The sequence below is a fragment of the Ctenocephalides felis genome, unplaced genomic scaffold (assembly GCF_003426905.1).
Source record: "Ctenocephalides felis isolate EL2017-DRISC unplaced genomic scaffold, ASM342690v1 CF-g0.4_SCAFFOLD_01886, whole genome shotgun sequence".
Classification (NCBI taxonomy): domain Eukaryota; kingdom Metazoa; phylum Arthropoda; class Insecta; order Siphonaptera; family Pulicidae; genus Ctenocephalides; species Ctenocephalides felis.
The window spans coordinates 178,822,159-178,842,199 of NW_020538040.1; positions in this window are offsets into that span (position 1 = coordinate 178,822,159).

Consider the following 20,041-nt stretch of genomic DNA (forward strand, 5'->3'; position numbering starts at 1 on the left):
AATCTTTATTTCGTAGTAAGTCCTGATTATTCATTACCGTATTTTCATCCTGCTTCGTTTTTATTACCATTATCATCATCATTACCATTTATTACTGCAGATTCTTCACCATCAATACATGAATTAGATTGTATTATTAAGGGGCACAACTGGTGTAACCGCCTAAAAAAAGGTGATTTTTGGGAGTTTATATTAAAAAAAAAAACTTTATCAATAATTTCAAAATTTTAAGAATATATTTTCACACGTTTTAAAAATACATAGTAAAATTTTTGAAGAAAAAAATTAAGTATTTTTTAAGTTATCGTCGATATCCAACGGCGCGAAAAAAAAGCCCTTCACTGCTGGAATGTTTCCGGCCTTCTACGTGGATGAAATATAATAAAAAATCTCGATAAACTAGATAATATTGTCTGTAAAATGAACTACGATAAAGAAAAAAAAAACAAAAATTGACAAAATGACAAATAATTAAAAAAAGTGGAATTTTATCCAAAATTATGGTTGTTTTTGGACTGCCAAAATTCGATTTTTGATCCGATCAAAAAATTGATAGTTCATTTTACGGAGAACTATATATAGAACATGTAAAAAAAATTGATAGTGATCGGATCATTTTTTTTTAGTAATCGCTGCAGCAAATTCGCAAAATGCTGTTTTGAGAAAAACGCGTTTAAAGATAAAATGATCGTTATACTATATATACTCTTTAAATGGCTGTGACTCAAAAACTATTTAAGATATCGATTTAAAATTTTGGTATGTTATTTTTAAAGGTATAACCTATCGAAATATGGAAAAAATAAAAATTCGATTTTTTGAAAATTTCACACTAGTTGTGCCCCTTAAAATTTTGGAGCCTATTCTCCGAGAAAATGAAATGTTATGTTAACGTTATATTACAGGTCTATCTTCATATACATTGGTAGTAACAACTGGTAGTAAAAAGCTATATATTTCCTGTGCGATTAGGAGTATTACACATTAAACCTAACCTACAAAACGCACAAAGTCAAATAACAATTCCATCATTACTGCATCTTTCTCACAGCAAATACATAGGTTTTTGACAGTTTGTTACTACCTGTTCATACGAAGATAGGCTCGTAATATGGCGTTGCCATAATATTTTTATTTTATCGAAGATTTGGCTCCTTTATTTTCACCTGAAATTTTATTTGTATTTTGATCATTATATAATTACTCACTACCGTAGTTTCATTATTACTTTATAATGCGAAAATCAGCTGCTCAAAAGCATCGATTTTAGATTCTATAAGCTTGTTGCATAATTAAAACATTCATTTACTAGTTTATAAAGATAGTTATTTTAATAATAGAGTATTTACTCAGCTCTTTAACAATGTGATAAAATAATTCAGTGTTCACGACGTTTCCTGAATAGAGGTAAATATTTGCATACTGCTTTAAACTAACAAGATTTGTCTCAATTGCAATTCGTATTGTGACTTGGATAATCAATTTGGAAACTAACTGAATTTTACTCTGTACCGTGTTAAAACTCTCCTGAAGTACATTATGGATAATGCACAAATACACTCCCATGGAGAATAAACAGAACGGTTGTCAAACATTTTTTTGCAATGATTTACCATTTTTTCTGAAAGATATTACAAATATTTTATATATACGAAATTTTTTAGGGCACTACGTCAAATAAAAAAAGGAAAGTACTTTATAGAATCTTTATTTTCAAATGTTTCCACATACCATCTTCAGTGGTAAATTTTAACCTGGTGTAAATCTAATTAGTTTGTGATACATTCACAATAAGCGCAACTTTAATAACTCTTGTCAATTTAAAAAAATAATTTTTGATCGAATATTCTTACAAAATCACATAAGGTAGTATGTCGAAATGTTTAAGAAAAATGAAGATTGTATAAATTATTATTTATTATTTGATGTACTGCCCTGAAGAACTTCATACCCAAATTACTAACATTTCAATTAATATGATTTTTTTTTATCAATTGTTTATCGAATTGGAAAATGCCGCTAGCTTTCAATACACGATGTAAATACAATTGTTTGATTAATTGTATATTTGTACAGTAATACACAAAACTAAACTACAAAAAATATTAAAATCGGATTTATGAATTTAATCGGTTTTTGATGTTCTATACGCAATAGGTTTATTTTGTAAAATCTGACTAAACTCGGTATGTAATATATGGATCATGTTGGTTTTAGAATGGGATATAATAACACAATTACTCTAAAACAGAATTATTTTATGCCATAAGTAAAAAAATCGTAATAATCATTTTAATTTTTTTGGCAATCAGCGTACATTTGTATGGTATCTTGTAATCGATCCAATTCTATTCCGTGAATAATTTTGTAATATTAAACAGAAAAGTGATTGACATTTTCCTTTTTTTTCAAGCATTATTTAGAAATCCTGAACCGATTTTAAAAATTGAAAAACTGTTCGAAACGTATAGTTACAGAAAGATATATAGGTTTTTGGTAAAGGTTGGTCGGGCAGTTAATTATCAAACTATCAAACTACTTATATTCACTTTCAACAACTGCTGAATCTTTTTTTTATTTATTTTATTGGCCTCGCTTACTCGAGCATTTAGCCATCTACATTATTCTATACAATCATATATTCTATACAATCTTTAATTTCATACTATCTTCTTCTTCATATAATCCTATTCTTTCTATACTTCTTAACTTATCTTCATTCTTCTTTTTTCTTCTTTGCTATCTTCTCATTTCTTTACTTCAATTCACTTTAATTCTAATTCTCTAATTTTTATACATTCTGATTATTTTACATACACAATTTTAATTGCAATTCATAATTCTAAATTTATTACTTAATATTTTTCAATGTTGCCGAAAATTTGAACTCAGAACCTCCAACTTTTGCCTTTCCAACAAACTTCTCCGAAAACTTCTGATTTTTGGAGGAAACCATAATTTTCCGAAACGATGCCGGACTATCAGACATTCCGGACGGTTGGGTTGCAGACTATTGAACTTCTATAATATTCAATGATTTTCATATTTAAAAATCTCGAAAGTTCTCTCGTCAGCATCCCATTTATCGTCGATTTTGAAGAAATTACGTCTAATGAATAAACGTACATAAATTATTTTTGCCGTCATCATAAAACCCATAATGGAGTTTTATAATTCTGAAACCGGATTAAATGTAATAGCTTTTAAGAAGATTCAGACCAACAATACCCTGTTTTATTTTATATGCCGTAGACTAGCCGCATTCGTTCTGTTTCTAAATGAATAATAAACAATAGGTCTCCATAATTATGTAAATTGACCAGATTCAAAATTCAAATTGTTTATGTTTTACAAATGCTGATATGTCGCGATTTTAAACGCGCACAGTCTGGGCTATAATCGAATCGGTGCGTATTAAACGATATATTTTCATATAAAGAATCAAAGTTTTCTAATTTGGTTCGGCGTTATCGGAATTGCTAAAGCTATTCTGATCGCTTCGGAACATGGAAAGTATTGAACTATTTTAATATGCTTAAAAGCTCAAATACGTGATTGGATCTTTTATACACGGAACAGTTTTAAATATTAGTGCTAACTTTCTGGAGATTATGTTTTTCATTTTATTTTGGTTTTTGTAACTGTTAAAATAAATAAATATAACTTCTAGTTAATACTCTAGTTGAGCCTGACATACAAGTTCTCTATTATTCTAAACGTAACTTCCTATACGTTACATTTGAGAGTTGAATAATTGGTTTCTCAATAAATTGGTGTTCCATTTTCGTTGAATTAAAAAAAATCGTTCATTTAATCCAAAAATATTAAGTTTTTTTATTTGTTTAATTAACAACGTTTTGTAATTTGATACGTTTTATCATGTTTTTTTTTCTCAGATTTTTTTTAATAACTATTTTCAATTTATAACTTGGTAATAAGGAGTACTTTGGTCACAGGGTGTTTAGAAACTTTTAGAAGAATGGATTATATATTTTATGTAACACATTTTTTTTGGAAATCTAAAGAATTAGTAATCTAAGTAAATAATTAAGAAGGAAAAAATTCTGGGTAAATATTTTTTGCTTCTCATTTCCTAAATTGTGCAACTAGGTATTGCTAAATTTTCATCTGTATTTATCTGGTTTATTATTTACGAAGTTTATATTCATCAATTTTTCCATATCTATTTTTTGATTTGTTAAATTTATTTTTTTATTTTAATTAAAACCCTAGAAAATCAGTTGTTTGCAATTTGAATATTGCTCCAAACGTGCGATAAATAATAATTTGTTCTAATTAGAATTGAATTGTTTTGAAAACTTTTTGGGGAAATTTATCTGGTTTATTCTTTATTTACGAAGTTTATATCCATCAATTTTTCCATATCTATTTTTTGATTTGTTAAATTTATTTTTTTATTTTAATTAAAACCCTAGAAAATCAGTTGTTTGCAATTTGAATATTGCTCCAAACGTGCGATAAATAATAATTTGTTCTAATTAGAATTGAATTGTTTTGAAAACTTTTTGGGGAAATGTCCAGGAAAAATGAAACAGCGAATTATATACACACGCATTCTATTTAATAGTTAATATTTTTTTTAAACAAAATTAAAATCTATTACTACCTTGTGTGATCGTTTATTAAGACATATTCTAAATCCATTTTGCTACAATTGCTACTTTTTCATAAATCTTTTCAATAATATGTTTTTTCATCTATTCTCATTTTATCAATAATATGTTTCTTCATCAACCAAATAAAAATCAGTTGGTTTGAAAAAATTTATTTATATATAAATTCAAGGCTAATTTTTTTAAACTTTGATTTTAATTTTTCGAGAGAACGAGAACGTCTGCAGAATTATGTACAGATTGCATTTGCATTTTTTCAATGATTATGAATTTCTCTACTCTTAAAATTTATTTTTAACAAATATATATTAAGTAATATTCGAAATGTGCGCGTTAAGTTTTACTTTGACTGTAGTTTCTAACTAGGCGGTAAATATAAATTTTAAGTTTAAATTTATGAGAAAGTGATACAACCTTCTTGATATCTTGGTTTTATTTTAAATACATAGCGTAATTGTTTTGAAATTTTACTAAACTTACGTTTTTTGTGATTGAATTGACATTTTAATATAATTATTTTCAAGATCTTATAAAAATATTAAATTATACAAAAAATACTCAAAAAATTAAAATATATATTTTCATTAATAACACGAAATATGGTATGATTGTAACGATGGTATATGTAAATATGTGGTGATTGCCCAGGAATATATGCTCAATATTATAATTTCTTTATTTTTATTTAAATATAAAGCGAATTTGGTTAATTTTTTGTTAACGTATTAGTACCAATGATGTGACAGTATTTTATTATTACCTAGATACATAAGGACAAGCTATATGGCTTAATAAAATTATAGTGTTCAGTTAGTAGTACACAATAATAATATTAGTATATATAATTAAGGATAAAAAAAATTATATATATATATATATATATATATATATTTATATATATATATATATATATATATATAAATTTATGAACACACTACACTCTTCTGTGCGTTATCTTTATTTAATAAAATTGAAAATTACTATTGAAATTTCAATTTTACTAAATAAAGTAAATCCAGAAAAGTCTGCATATATATATATATATATATATATATATATATATATATATATATATACTTTTAAAATTTGCGTGCTTGTAACCTCTAAAAAAATATTTTTCATACAAACATGTCTTAATAGTATAATGAAAATTATAAATCATTCCTTTAGTCAATTCTAAGTACATTGCACGAACAAATGTTATTTGTTATTTGTTTTTTGAATAATTGAGTGTGTTTTGTTCATTTCAAAATTAATTTAAATATTCTAAGTTCGTTGTATGATAAGACCTTGATAGCTAAAATATGTTAATTTTGAAATAGTGTACTCGTTATACATGACAAATATTAATTTTTTAATTAAGGAAAAAATATTACGAATTGCGTTTCTAATTTTAATATCTGAATATTACTAATTGCGCTTCTAATTTTAATATCTGATTTCGTTTGTCGTTTTTTTTTGATTTTTTATAAAAATATTACGTTTTGCGCTTTAAAATATAATATCGGATTTTTTTCGTTGTGCTGGTTTTTTACATTTTATTTTAATTCGAAAGCAGTTGTAAATCATTAGCACATTCGACAATTGCCATTGTTGTTCTATACAAAATAAAAAATGCGCTACTCAATATTCTTTGTAGTAACTAAAATCAAAATCTGTTTTATGTTAATTCAACAGGCCATATGTAATGAATTCATCGAATTGGGCATAATTACATTTTAACGGTTTAATTATTCAATGCTTTTTTGTAGTTTGATCTCAGGTCCAAAAGATTTAAATTTATCGAGGTTTTTCTATTAAACAGTTTAATTAAAATATATACAAAACCGATGGTTTTTGTGTATTTTTTTATCCTTTACGATATTTTTGCACGTTTGTCTGCTAATGATTTCACATTTAGTGTTAAGTACATTGTGTGCCATTTGCTGAATGAGTACAATTACCTTTATCTTTGGGTAGAAACCCTATAAACGAACTGCATAAATGATACCAAATTAGTGTTTATATTTTTTTTATTATATAAAAATTATTTGTTATTTATATAGTGTAGGTTAAGTTTTAAACAAAAAAGGTTGTTTTTATTTAAATCAATTTTTGTTGTTATTTAATTGATGCAAGGTGTAAAATGTGATGTAAAACATAGAAATAAGGATAGTAGTCTACTATGATGTCGTCATTTTTTTTATTACAGCAATATATAATTTTTAAACAGCCCCAAATATAAATACTTGGTTATATACAAAAAAATAACCATTACGAAATGCGAAACATTTATTTTCCACATTTGCGAAACGTGAACCAAACAGTAACTTCAAAATTTTGATTTGTTACTTTAACATTTTTTTAAATTATTTTTTAAATTATAAACATGAACCAAGCAGTAACTTAAAAATTTCGATTTGTTACTTTAAATTTTTTTTTTAAATTATATTTAAATTATAAACATGACCTAAGCAGTAACTTCAAAATTTTTATTTGTTACTTTAACATTTTTTAAAAATTAATATTTAAATTATAAAAATGACCCAAGCAGTAACTTCAAAATTTCGATTTGTTACTTTAACATTTTTCTTTTAAATTATTATTTAAATTATAAACATGAACCAAGCAGTAACTTTAAAATTTCGAGTTGTTACTTTAACATTTTTTTTAAATTATTATTTTAATTATAAACATGAACCAAGCAGTAACTTCAAAATTTTGACTAGTTACTTTAACATTTTTTTAAATTATTTTAGGACTCTTCAAATTCACTTTAGTTTGTATTGTTTAATAATATGCAATTTTCGTGATTGATTTCATAAATTCTTAATTGCATTGAAATTTTTTGAAATGGTTTTTGAAAAAGTGTCAAAAAATAATGACATTATTGTCATTACTTGTCTACAAATTTTATTTAATAGTTTATAAATCTTCCAACAAATTCTAAATTTTGTTTGAATCAGGGTTTTGTAAATTTTTCTACATATTTTTATCAATATTTTCAATATGATTTTTTCAATTAACGGAATAAACATGAGCTGGTTTGAAAATATATAAATCTATCATTCTAAGTTTGTATGGAGAAAATTACGTAAAGATCCAACTTCTTGATTTTTTATTTTTTGTCAAAAATACATGAACTAGTATTTGCAAAGCGCGTTCTAAATTTTACGGTAGTAATTTTTAATTGGGCGGAAAATATGATTTTTTATTTAAATTATAAATTTGCGTTTTATAAAGGTTTTGGTTATCCTGATCTACTTTGTTGTCAGCATCATTTTCTCTATTGCGGTATATAACTTTTTAAGAACCCGAATTATAAATATTTTGCTGGTATGTATAAAAATTTCTATTTTGCACAACGTACACAAAATATTACATTGAAGAAAACATCAATTTTAAAAATAAATTTTTATTAGTTACTTTAAATTTTCTTTAACTATTTTGAAAATTATTAAATCTAGAGTCTGGTTTTATAATATGCAATTAAAAATTTAAATCGTTTGAAGCTTAGTTAAGACCTTCGAAATTTTTCAAAATAGAAATAAATGAACGCCAGTCCTATAATTCTGTTTTTTTGGACTTGAAGTTTTTTTTCTTTTATGGCGTAGTTTCATGTTTTTTTATGTATCATTATTTCAATTTAACATCACAGTTTTGCACTTTGAAATCATTATCTGACTGAATTAATGCAGTTTTTTGTTTTGCGTGTTATGTACCTTATCGTATTTGTAACTTTTGTTATTCTCGTACTACCGAATGAAAGGTTTCTCAAACAAATCATTTGCTATTTTTCAACCGTAAATATTGCCAAATAAAAAACTATCATACTTTTCAAATTTATGTGTCCAATTTTCTAACTACTATAGCCCCTGTAGCATATAGAAAAATTCGCATATACCACATATTCGTATTTATTAATACGAAAGTCAAGGATATATATTTTATACAACCTTGCATAGGAAAGATACGAATACGAATATATTTGAATAAAATTTATGCAATATTCAAAAATAATCGTTACTTGACATGTCGAAATTGCGAAAGGTAGATTTTAACTCAAAATTAGAAAACAATAATAAATATTTATAATATGTTATAAATTTACTAATAGCCGATAGTTTTTGAGAAACCCGCACTGATTTTATATTTTTTGTGATATTATTTATTGTATGAAATTAGTTACGAATCTAATAGTATTCATAAGTATGTATATAAATTGAATGAATGATTTTGCAATCATGAATGCAAAAATATAGAAAAAACATGTAAATATTTTCGGTTTTTGTGATGATATGCATTCCATTTTCAATAATATTTGACAATGGATCTTTTAAAGATCATCAATGTCGTACATATGGAGACGACTTATTATAATAATAATATAAAATTGTATTTTCATTCTGATTGTGTACAAATCAACAGTATTGATATTGTTTGAATAAATTCATGTATATATTATATGTGATCTTATTGTCTTTCTAAAATGATGATTTGAATATTGTGTGTCATTTCTTTTAGGCGTATGCATATTTTAATTTAGGATGATATTCGAGAATTTTGTAAGGTTTGCACATTTGCACTTAACTGAAACCCTAAAGGCCTACGAAAAGGGCCTAATTATAAAAAATATTAAAATTCAGAATAATTATAATTTGAAAAGTTACTAAATCTCAATTCTTATTTATTAAACCGATTTAATTACATATGTTGGAAAGTTAATGCCAAATGCCACCTAGTTACACCTAGTTAGTATTATAGGCCTACGAATAGTGGCCTAATTATAAAAAAATATTGCAATTCAGAATAATCAATTCTTATTTATTAAACTAAATCTCAATTCTTATTTATTAAACCGATTTAATTACAAATATTGGAAACTTAATGCCTAATGCCACTTACACCTTAGTATTATAGGCCTACGAAAAGTGGCCTAATTATAAAAAACTATTAATATGCAGAATAACCAAATTTGAAAAGTTACTAAATCTCAATTCTTATTTAATAAACCGATTCAATTACAAATTTTGGAGAGTTAATGCCAAATGCCACTTATACCTAGAGTTATATTTTACAACAGATCCTTGAATAATCAAGTGAAAAGGGATACGATGTAGTATTACCATTAAACGTGATTGTAAACTTTCATAGTAGGTCGTAAGTGTAGTACTATCAATGAACGTAGTATAATCAATGAACTTGATTGTACTATCATAGTACGAAGTAGTATTAACAATGAACGTGATAGTACTATCATAGTACGTAGTACTATGTCGTAGTACGATGTAGTATTATCAATGAACGTGATCGTACAATCATACTACGTTGTAGTAAGTCGTAGTATGAAGTAGTACTATCAATGAACGAGATTGTACTATCGTAGTAAGTCTTAGTATGTCGCGTAAAATGTCGTAGTAAGTCGTAGTACAATGCAGTACTATCAAAGGACGTGACTGTACTATCGTAGCACGTCGTAGTAAGTCGTAGTACGATAAATTTTATCAATGACCGTGATTCTACTATCGAGGTACGTCGTAGTAAGTCGTAGTACGATGCAGTATTTTCAACGAACGTGATTGTACTATCGTAGTGTGTCTAAGTATATCGTAGTACGTCGTAGTAACATGTAGTTTTATCAGTGAACGTGTATGTACTATTGTAGCACGTCGTAATAAGTCGTAGTACGATGCAGTATTTTCAATGAACATGATAGTACTATCATAATACGTAGTACTATGTTGTAGTACGATGTAGTATTATCAATGAACGTGATTGTACAATCATATTTTGTTGTAGTAAGTCGTAGTATGAAGTAGTACTATCAATGGACGAGGGTGTACTATCGTAGTAAGTCCTAGGATGTCGCGTAATATGTCGTAGTATGTCGTAGTACGATGCATTTTGCAATGAACGTGATTGTACTATCGTAGTATGCGTAGTAAGTCGTAGTACGATGCAGTATTTAATGAACGTGATTGTACTATCGTAGTACGTTGTAGTACGTCATAGTACGATGCAGTATAATCAAAGAATGTGATTGTACTATCATAGCACGTCGTACTAAGTCGTAGTACGTCTTAGTAAGAAGTAGTATTATCAATGGGCGTGATTGTACTATCATACAACGTCGTAGTACGCTTAGTACGATGCAGTATTTTCAATAAATGTGATTGTTCTATCGTAGTACGTCTAAGTATGTCGTAGTAAGTCGTAGTAAGTTGTAGTACGAAGTAGTATTATCAATGAACGTGATTGTACTATAGTAGTAGGTTGTAGTACGAAGTAGTATTATCAATAAACACGATTGTACTATCGTAGTACGTTTAAGTATGTCGTAGTAAGAACTAGTATTATCAATGAACGTGATTGCACTATCGTAGTACGTTGCAGTAACTCGTAGTACGATGTAGAATTATCAATGAACGTGATTGTACTATCGTAGTACGTTTTAGTATGTTGCACTACGTCGTAGCATGCCGTAGTACAATGTAGTATAACTAATGAACGTAAATGTACCATCATAGTATGTTGTAGTAAGTCTTAGTACAATGTAGTATTATCAATAAACGTGATTCTATTATTAAAATATGTAGTAGTATGTTGTAGTACGATGTGGTATTACAAATGTACGTGATTTTACTATCATAGTACGACGTAGTCAGTCGTAGTAGGATGTGGTATTATTGAAGAACGTGAGTATATTTCCATAGTTTTATCATTATAGATTGGATCAGAAATACACAAATAACTACAGATTTTCTATTTGGGGTGTACTGAGTGCACACTTAATTATTAAAATAACTGCTTAATTATTAAAATAGTCTTTTTTATCTAGCGATTTTGGATACAAAGTAAAATTTATATTTATTACACCAATTTAACTTTTGTATTCTCATGATATCGTATCGATGAGTGATCATATAGGTTGAATGATATGATATGGAAATGTATATGCGTGCTTTCTCAAATGCCACGGAAATGTGTATAGAGTAACTGCCGGAAACTCCTGAGAAGCAGCGATTTTACGAGATTAATATTGGCCCTTTTATGAATTCCATGCCCTCAACATTTTCGAATTACCTAAAGCCAACAGCATTTTCTAGTTTATCCCTTTCACCGCCTGCACGTAGAACGCGTCTTGCCCTCGGATACGGCTTCCGCAGGTGCTTAAGAGGTGTGATCATCTTTTCTGATGTTCAAATTTATTATATTCTTCGGGCCTAAGATTTGGCAATATGTAGAGAATGATGAGCGAAAATGATTTTTTGGAGGAAATATTATGTCGTAACGAAATATGTATATTTTAATGGGGATGACAGATTGAGATTTTTGAATTGTTTTTATGGCGCATGGTAAAAGGGTTGTCTTTTTGATATGGAAATTTGCTGAACCATTTTTGTGTTTATGGCGAAAAAAATTTATAATGAACATATTTGAAATTTGTGCTGCTTAATTAGAGCTAATTTGCACTGTGGGTCTTTAGATTTTTGAAGTTGCGTTGTTTTGAGTTTGTGTGAAGAGGAGCTTGACAAGTAAATTGATAACTTCGTACAACCAAGGATTATCTAATTGTTTACTCACAATCAGTGAATTATCTTAAACAACGCCTGAACAAATATTGTTTTCGCAACTTCACTCATCATGTAATAATTGTGTTTGAAGAACTTCATGTAATTAAAATTAACATACATTCATCGACTGATGCACTGATGGTATTTTTTTTACTTTTTTGCTGGCGATATAATCTTATTCTTTAAACAGCTGTAATATCTGTTTTGCCTAAAAAATATTTTGCATTTCAATAACTTCAAAGATTTATAGAAACTACGAATAATATAGAATTTATTTCAATAAACTCATGTTTCATACACGGCGCAAATGCTGCATTTGTTCTATTATTTTTATTATAATTATTTACGGGGGACAGGGTAAATTTTTTTTCTGATTCAGGCATTTTTCATTAAATCAAGGTTTGTACTACGATGTAACTTTAAAAAGTTTATTTATCTATGCCGATTTCCTTGTTGATATCGGTACGCATACAACGTTGAGGCCGGTACGCATACAACGACAGATCTCTATTCACTTACGCGACGACTAATCATAATCGACCCGTATAGAAATGATATCATCGAGAGCGAATAACGAATCATTTGCACTCGACTCTTATCTTATCTGCCGTAACGCACTTCCGTTGCATTCGTACGGATTTACATAATAAATAAATAAAGCCGACTTAAAGTGATTAATTTTAATCTTATTTTTGTACATGATTTGAATAGTTTTTGTTTTAAATGTAACAAAAATTTATTTCATTTTTGTTTCCTAAATCTTTACTTTGCTCAATATTTTTTTTAAAAATGTAGGTTTTTTATGAACTTGGAACCTTACATTTTTACTTGCTTTGCTATAAAAATATTAATTCATTTCGCGTTTTGTTTTTTTTAGAAAGGTAAATTCCTAAATACATCTGTACATAAATATAAAAATGCATTTATACATGTATTCTTTTGTACCAAAATAATTACATCGAATACATACAAATATAAAAGAAAATTTACATTTTTGATAAATATACTACATTTGATATATACATATACAAATATATACATATACATTTAATATACTACATAAATGAATGATCATAAAGTCACATTTATTTATTTATAATTGATTGTGATCAATGATAATATGGGGACTACATTACGTTCAGTTTCTTAATTTTGAATTTATATTATTAAAAAAAACTACTACATAATTGACTGCTGAATATTTTTTGTTCTGTGGCATAACCTAATTTTATGTTTAAGAAATCATATTTTTAATCTTTAAAAGTCGATTTTTCTTCTGGCAAATAACAGTATAAGTAGTTATATTATAATATTCAATATTTCAATATAAAATTTGACAAACGATTTTATATGACAAACATTGTTTCACATTTGTCGGATAATGTGCAAATGACAGACTACGAGTAAAGAAAGGAAAAAACTCAATAAAAACTTTGCAGACGTAGACCTCTTTGTATATTTTATAATTTAATCTTTCCTCTGCCAATATGCAAAACATGTAATCATTATGCGTTAAATTAGAATTATTTGTTTTTCATTTCATTTGTTTCAGTTTTGTTTTATTTTGAATGTGAATGCGTCTTCTTCGCGAATGCTTTTCCACTCTTTATCTTTAAGTAAAATATGTTTATTCAAGTGAAAATATAACAAACTTTACGATATTACTATCATTTATTAAATTATTACATCATTACAGTTTATATTTTTCTTTTTGATCTAATATAACAAAGAATAGTGATAACAGCTAATTTCCAGCTCATAAAATACAAAATTGTACCATAAGCACACATATGATAATTTAAATATATTATTTACATGCAACGTTTATGTGATGAAAAGTGCATTGTAGATGAGTTATTAAAAATGCAAAGTTAATGAGTTCAAAGTACTATATAAATGTAAATGACATGTCGGATTTTAGTATGGTAATTAGAACCAAAGTTATAAAACTAACGGTTTCTTTATTGGCTCATTAAAGGCGAAAAACTATTTTGGTCGATAATTTGGTTTGACAAAAATATTCAAAACTTTTTGGTAATAAAACGTTACTTCAAATACAAACGTAAAAAATGTGATAATCAAAATAATACATTATTTCAAATACTTTTGTATACGTTATGTGTTTTTATTTTTTTAACAATGTATTGATATTTCTCTATCTTTTTTCGGTAGTTTTGAATAGGATATAAAGTATGTTTTTCATATTTTAAGCTGTAAATGAAAAAAAATGTGACTTTTCTATCAAAATCTTTTCTATCAAAATGTGTGTAAAAATTTATGTTGGTCTTAAGAAATTTTAACAAAAAATCATTTTTTGGTCGCCTTATAAATGATCCGTATTGATCTGTGATGATTGAAAAATCACAAAATTTCATAATTTTTACAATTTGTATAATGCATTTAATCTTTTTGACAACATTTCAACAAAACCTTGTTTTTTGGTAGGGAATAATTTGTCAGATGTGAAAAAAATAATATTTGTTACTTTTGATTTCATGGGTTTTACTATTTTCCAAAATTCCCATTTTCGACTTTATTGTCTTTATATACAAACATATTATTACTAATATGATTTTATTCATGCAACTTAGTTTATGAAGTAAAACTTCTTTAGGCGCGACTAGGATGTAAATCCGTACAAATGCAACGGAAGTGCGTTACGGCAGATAAGATAAGATAAGAGTCAAGTGCCAAAAATTCGTCATTCGCTCTAGATGATATCATTTCTATACGGATCGATTGTAATTAGTCATCGCGTATGTGAATAGAGATCTGTCGTTGTATGCTTACCGGCGCCAACGTTGTATGCGTACCGATATCAACGAGGAAATCGGCACAGATAAATAAACATTTTGAAGTTACATCGTAGTACAAATCTTGATTTGATGAAAAATGCCTGAATCAGAAGAATATTTTACCCTGTCCCCTGTAAATAATTACAATGAAAATAATAAAACAAATGCAGCAAGTTCATTGAAATAATTTCTATACTATTCGTAGTTTCTATATATCTTTGAAGTTATTAAAATGGAAAATAGTTTTTAGGCATAACAGATATTAAGCTGTTCAAAGAATGAGATTATATCGCCAGCGAAAATGTAACAAAAATACAAGCTGTCAATGAATGTATGTTAATTTTAATTACATGAAGTTCTTAAAATTGTATTACATGATGAGTGAAGTTGCGAAAATAATATTTGTTTAGGCGTTGTTTAACATAATCCACTGTGTGAACGAATATTATAGATGTTATTAATCAGCAATTACTTAATTTCTCTAATGAAGGTTTATTTCAAAATGCTAATTACAATGACAAACCGATCATGTCGTATTTGAAGTATGACATTAATTACATTAATTACATTAATGTTTTAAAATGTTATGTAAACGTTACGCGCACTCTTTTTTTATTTATCAGTGTACACAAATAGGTACAAATAACAAAATTACATTAACAGGTAGTCGTACAAAGTATTTATTCAACTTTTCATTTGTTGTTTTTGGGTAAATTTCAAACTTTCGTTTTTCCTTTCTCTATAAAAAACAAAAGTGCGAGTTTTAAATCAATTACTTCAATATTCGATAATGGCTCGTGGGAATTATAAATAATTATTTTCTCCATCATTATATGCCGTGGTAAAGTTTTGATAGTGTCACTCGGATATCCATTATTTATTTAAAACTTTCATGTTCGAGTACATCAGAGTGTGGCTTTAAAGCATAACTTTAACTTTTACAACCTGCCGCATTACAGTTATTTCCTCGCACACGAAATGGAAAATATTTTCCGCAAACATTAATGTGACAAATGCAATGTTGCACAATATAATAACCAAAACAGTGCGAGAATAAAATTATGCCATAATTCCACGCTTTTGTGTCAAAGTTTTAAAATTGAATCTGACCGGGTAGAATAAATTAATGTGCTGCATAGAGTAAAAAATAGAGTAATGTAAAAGACCATCTTGTTTATTAAACTAATTTGTCATTTTGTAATTTTTTTCTGATGGTATTACTATAGTTATCTATAGAATATAAGACTCATAAAGTGGCTGGCGAACTTTTAATGGAACTGGCCATTTAAGCACTTTAGTATATTTCTTTCAAAGGATTTTTTGAAATCGACTAATTTTGAAAATTTAACAAATCTAAATTTATAGTTTGAAGAATAGTTTTAATTCTAGAAAACTTAGGCCAATTGTGTTTATTATTTTTGGCTGGTGTCATAGAAATGTAATTCACGGTTACAGTTTTAGAATTTAAACGAGCAAAATTCAATAAAAATCTACCACAAGAACAGAGAATTTGTCAAATTTTGAGCGTAGATGTAGGTTTTAGTTAAAAAAAAGCTCTTAATTTTCAAATTGCATGATGAAAAAAAATTTCCGTTGGGTAAGTTGTAGTATATCGCAAAAAATCGAAAATGAAAATGTTTACATATTTTTACGTTTCAGAGGTTTCTGAATGTTTTAGCATACCTTAGAAAAAATTGATATGTGTGTATCTATGTGCAGATATAAATTTTTGTTGACGATTTCGTGAGCACGGATCAACCGATGTGAATGATTAAAAAAACATTCGATTCCTATTAAAGGGGAGACATGCTGAAAGTGGCAATAATAAAAAATGGCAATTCGGTTTATCACAAAAAACGCAATGTCGATTTGAATGATTCATAAAATATTTCACTTGTATTGATGCATTGATGGGATAAATAATTTATTAAATTTTTAGTAAGGCAGATGCAGTCTTTTCTAGTGGTTTCAAAATTATCAATTTTACAATTTTCAGAAAATTCTTATTATTCCAACAAAAAATATAAAAGAAATTCAAAATTTTCAAAAAACTCTATTATTTTTTAAAAATTTCAAAAAATCAAATTTTTGAAAGTTTTTAATTTTTTTTTTAATTTGAATTTTTTGTACGGGATGTTCCAGCAATTGCCTCAATACACGATGCCATGCACCACTAGTTATAATTTTCTTTCACTTCGGCTTTGACGTTGAGTTCTGGGACACCCTGTATTTTTATATAAATTTTTTATTATTTTTCAAGAAAACTTAAAAAAGTCCTTGCGTTGGTATCTATAAGTACTAACGGGGCTTAATTTTTACATGGGCGGACATGTTTTTAAATTTTGCAAATTTTATGCAAATTTGTTTAAAACATATTCATTACTATATATCATTTAAAAGCAGTCGAAATGCTGAAAAATATGATATACACAATATAATACAACACAAAGCAAAATATTTTTTAAAAGATAATTGTTTTCATCAAATCTAGTTTTTCAAGTTGCATTTTAATCTTTTTTACGGTGAACATAATTTTAAGGTTTTTTGAAAGCTTCTTACAAAACAATTACAACAAAGATGTAAAAACGAGGATAAAACATTTATATATATATATATATATATATATATATTAAATTTTTTTTATCTAATTTTGATGTTGAAATATGTGATATTCAGTTTTCAGGGCAACAATGTGTCGAAACGTATGGAAAAAATAAAAATGTTTTAAAGTCATACAAATTTTTTAATTGATGTTTAATGGAAGCCCTGAAAACTGAATATCATATATATATATATATATATATATATATATATATATATACACACATTCAGATATATAATTTTCCTGTTGTATCCTTAAGGGACCAAAACTATAGTGAAAACTTCATCAAAAATCAAGGACAAGGTAATTACAAAACGAATTCCCAGCATCATTCCGTTTCTGATCTTGGGAATTCTTCTACGCCTAGGTTGCTATTCGCGATGGAATTTAAAAATAAAATCTCATATGTGAGCTTTCGATTCACATGTAATTCTGAAATGTAACTAGTAATATATGGAATTGTGTTTTATAGCAAAATCTTGTAACTTCCCGTTCTACAAAGAAATATTTAAATTACATTTGAGTGAAACACGTGAGTGTTATCACACTCCTTTAAAATTTTGAAATCTTGAAAAAACGTACATGTACATTTTTGATTTATTTGAAGAGTTTGAAATTCGATCTCTTTGATTTTTTTTAATGCAACTGTGAGTTTGTTTGTTTCAATCTTTGTTTTTTTACATTCATATTTTTTGTGTCCTATTTTTTTAATATTGATTTCAAGTAGAGAAGTTATAGGAGTTTGTTAAATACAGAAACTTACAGGACTGTAATATACTTCCATACATGAAATTACTTTTACCTACGCTCTTCAATCCTTCCATGTGTGTATTTTACATATTTGCTGATATTGAAAGTTTTCATATTATCTCGCTATATCGAACGTCTTATGCAAACATCTATCAAGCTTTAGATATAATAACAATTTAACTTCTTTGTTGTCAAAGTTGTTGTAAATTCGAAAAGTTTAATGTTAAAGACGATAAGCGTCATTTTATGCTTCGTAGAAAAATCATAAGGTTAAAAACTTTTGTTAGTGCAAAGTGCGAGTTTATTTATGCGCAATTACTTATGACGTATATTATATATCGCTGAATATTTGTAAACAATGATAAAGGAGACTAACTAAATTACTGCCACAAATTAAAAAAAAAAGTTGAAGAAAAATTTTAAAACTACAAGTTTTCATAATTTTGAATTATTGATTTTTAGTGTTTTAGTATTTTCCAAATTTCCGATTTTCGACATTATTGTTTTTATATATGTATTTATATATATTAACAAAAAGAGACTAACTAAATTACTGATACAAATTTAAAAGAAAATGTGAAGAGCTAGTTTATATTGATTTAAATGAATGAATTTAAAATTTTTGATGAATTTTAAATCAATACATTTTTGGAAATATTTATAACAGAAAGCGAAGTTGTTGTTTATATTATATAAAGAAGAAGAACCAAATAAATCATTACTGCAAATGTTACATTACAAATTTTTAAAAATGTTTTATGTTTATATGATTATATTGTGAAAATTTTAAAACATACAAATTTTCAAACATTTTTGATGTTTATTTGATATAGTAATTTATTGGCCCATGGTGTTAATTCAAAAATCAATACATTTCTGGAAAAAGTTATAACAGAAAGTTGTTGTTAATAATTATATAAGAAAGAAGAACCAAACAAATCACTGCAGCAAGTTTTACTTTACAAATTTTATGTTTATTTGATGATATTGTACTTTTAGGAAATTTGATCTGCAGCAATACATGTTCTTAATAAAGATCTATTTAATAGCAGCAATGCAAATAAGAAATTTTTTTGATCAGGAATATCCAAAAAGGTGGATTCGACGATCGAGCGCTATTACTATCAGGATAATTGTTTTAATTTGGGCTTTCTCAAAGAGAAAGTTTATTCAGCCCATTCCAGTTCCAATAAATCAACACTAAACTAGGCCAAGATTATTTTTGCTTATTTGTGTAGAATTCGATAAAAATGGCGTCAATATCTCCGTCAAAATATGTCCACAATCCATATCTGATCAATTTACAGTGAAATTATAAATTTACCAAGGAATATATCAATCTGATAAAAATATAATGTTCTAACTTTGCAGAAAAATTAATATAAATCAACGGCTTAGTATTTGGCAAGATCAGTATTATAATTTTTTTTTTAAATTAATGGATTATGTAGTTTAATTTTTTATACAAATTTTGAAGACATTAGAAATTGAGAAACAAATATTTATTAGGAGCTACTGCTTTTAATTTGAATATGAAAATGTAGAATTCCAACTTTGCAGAAAAATTAATATAGCTGATAATCATCGGCTTTGTATTTGATAAGATCAGTATGATTAAAGCTTTTAAATAAATGGAATATGCATTTTTGTAACCATTTTTTTATAGAAATTTTAGAGATAGTTGGAATTGAGAAATTGATATGGAAA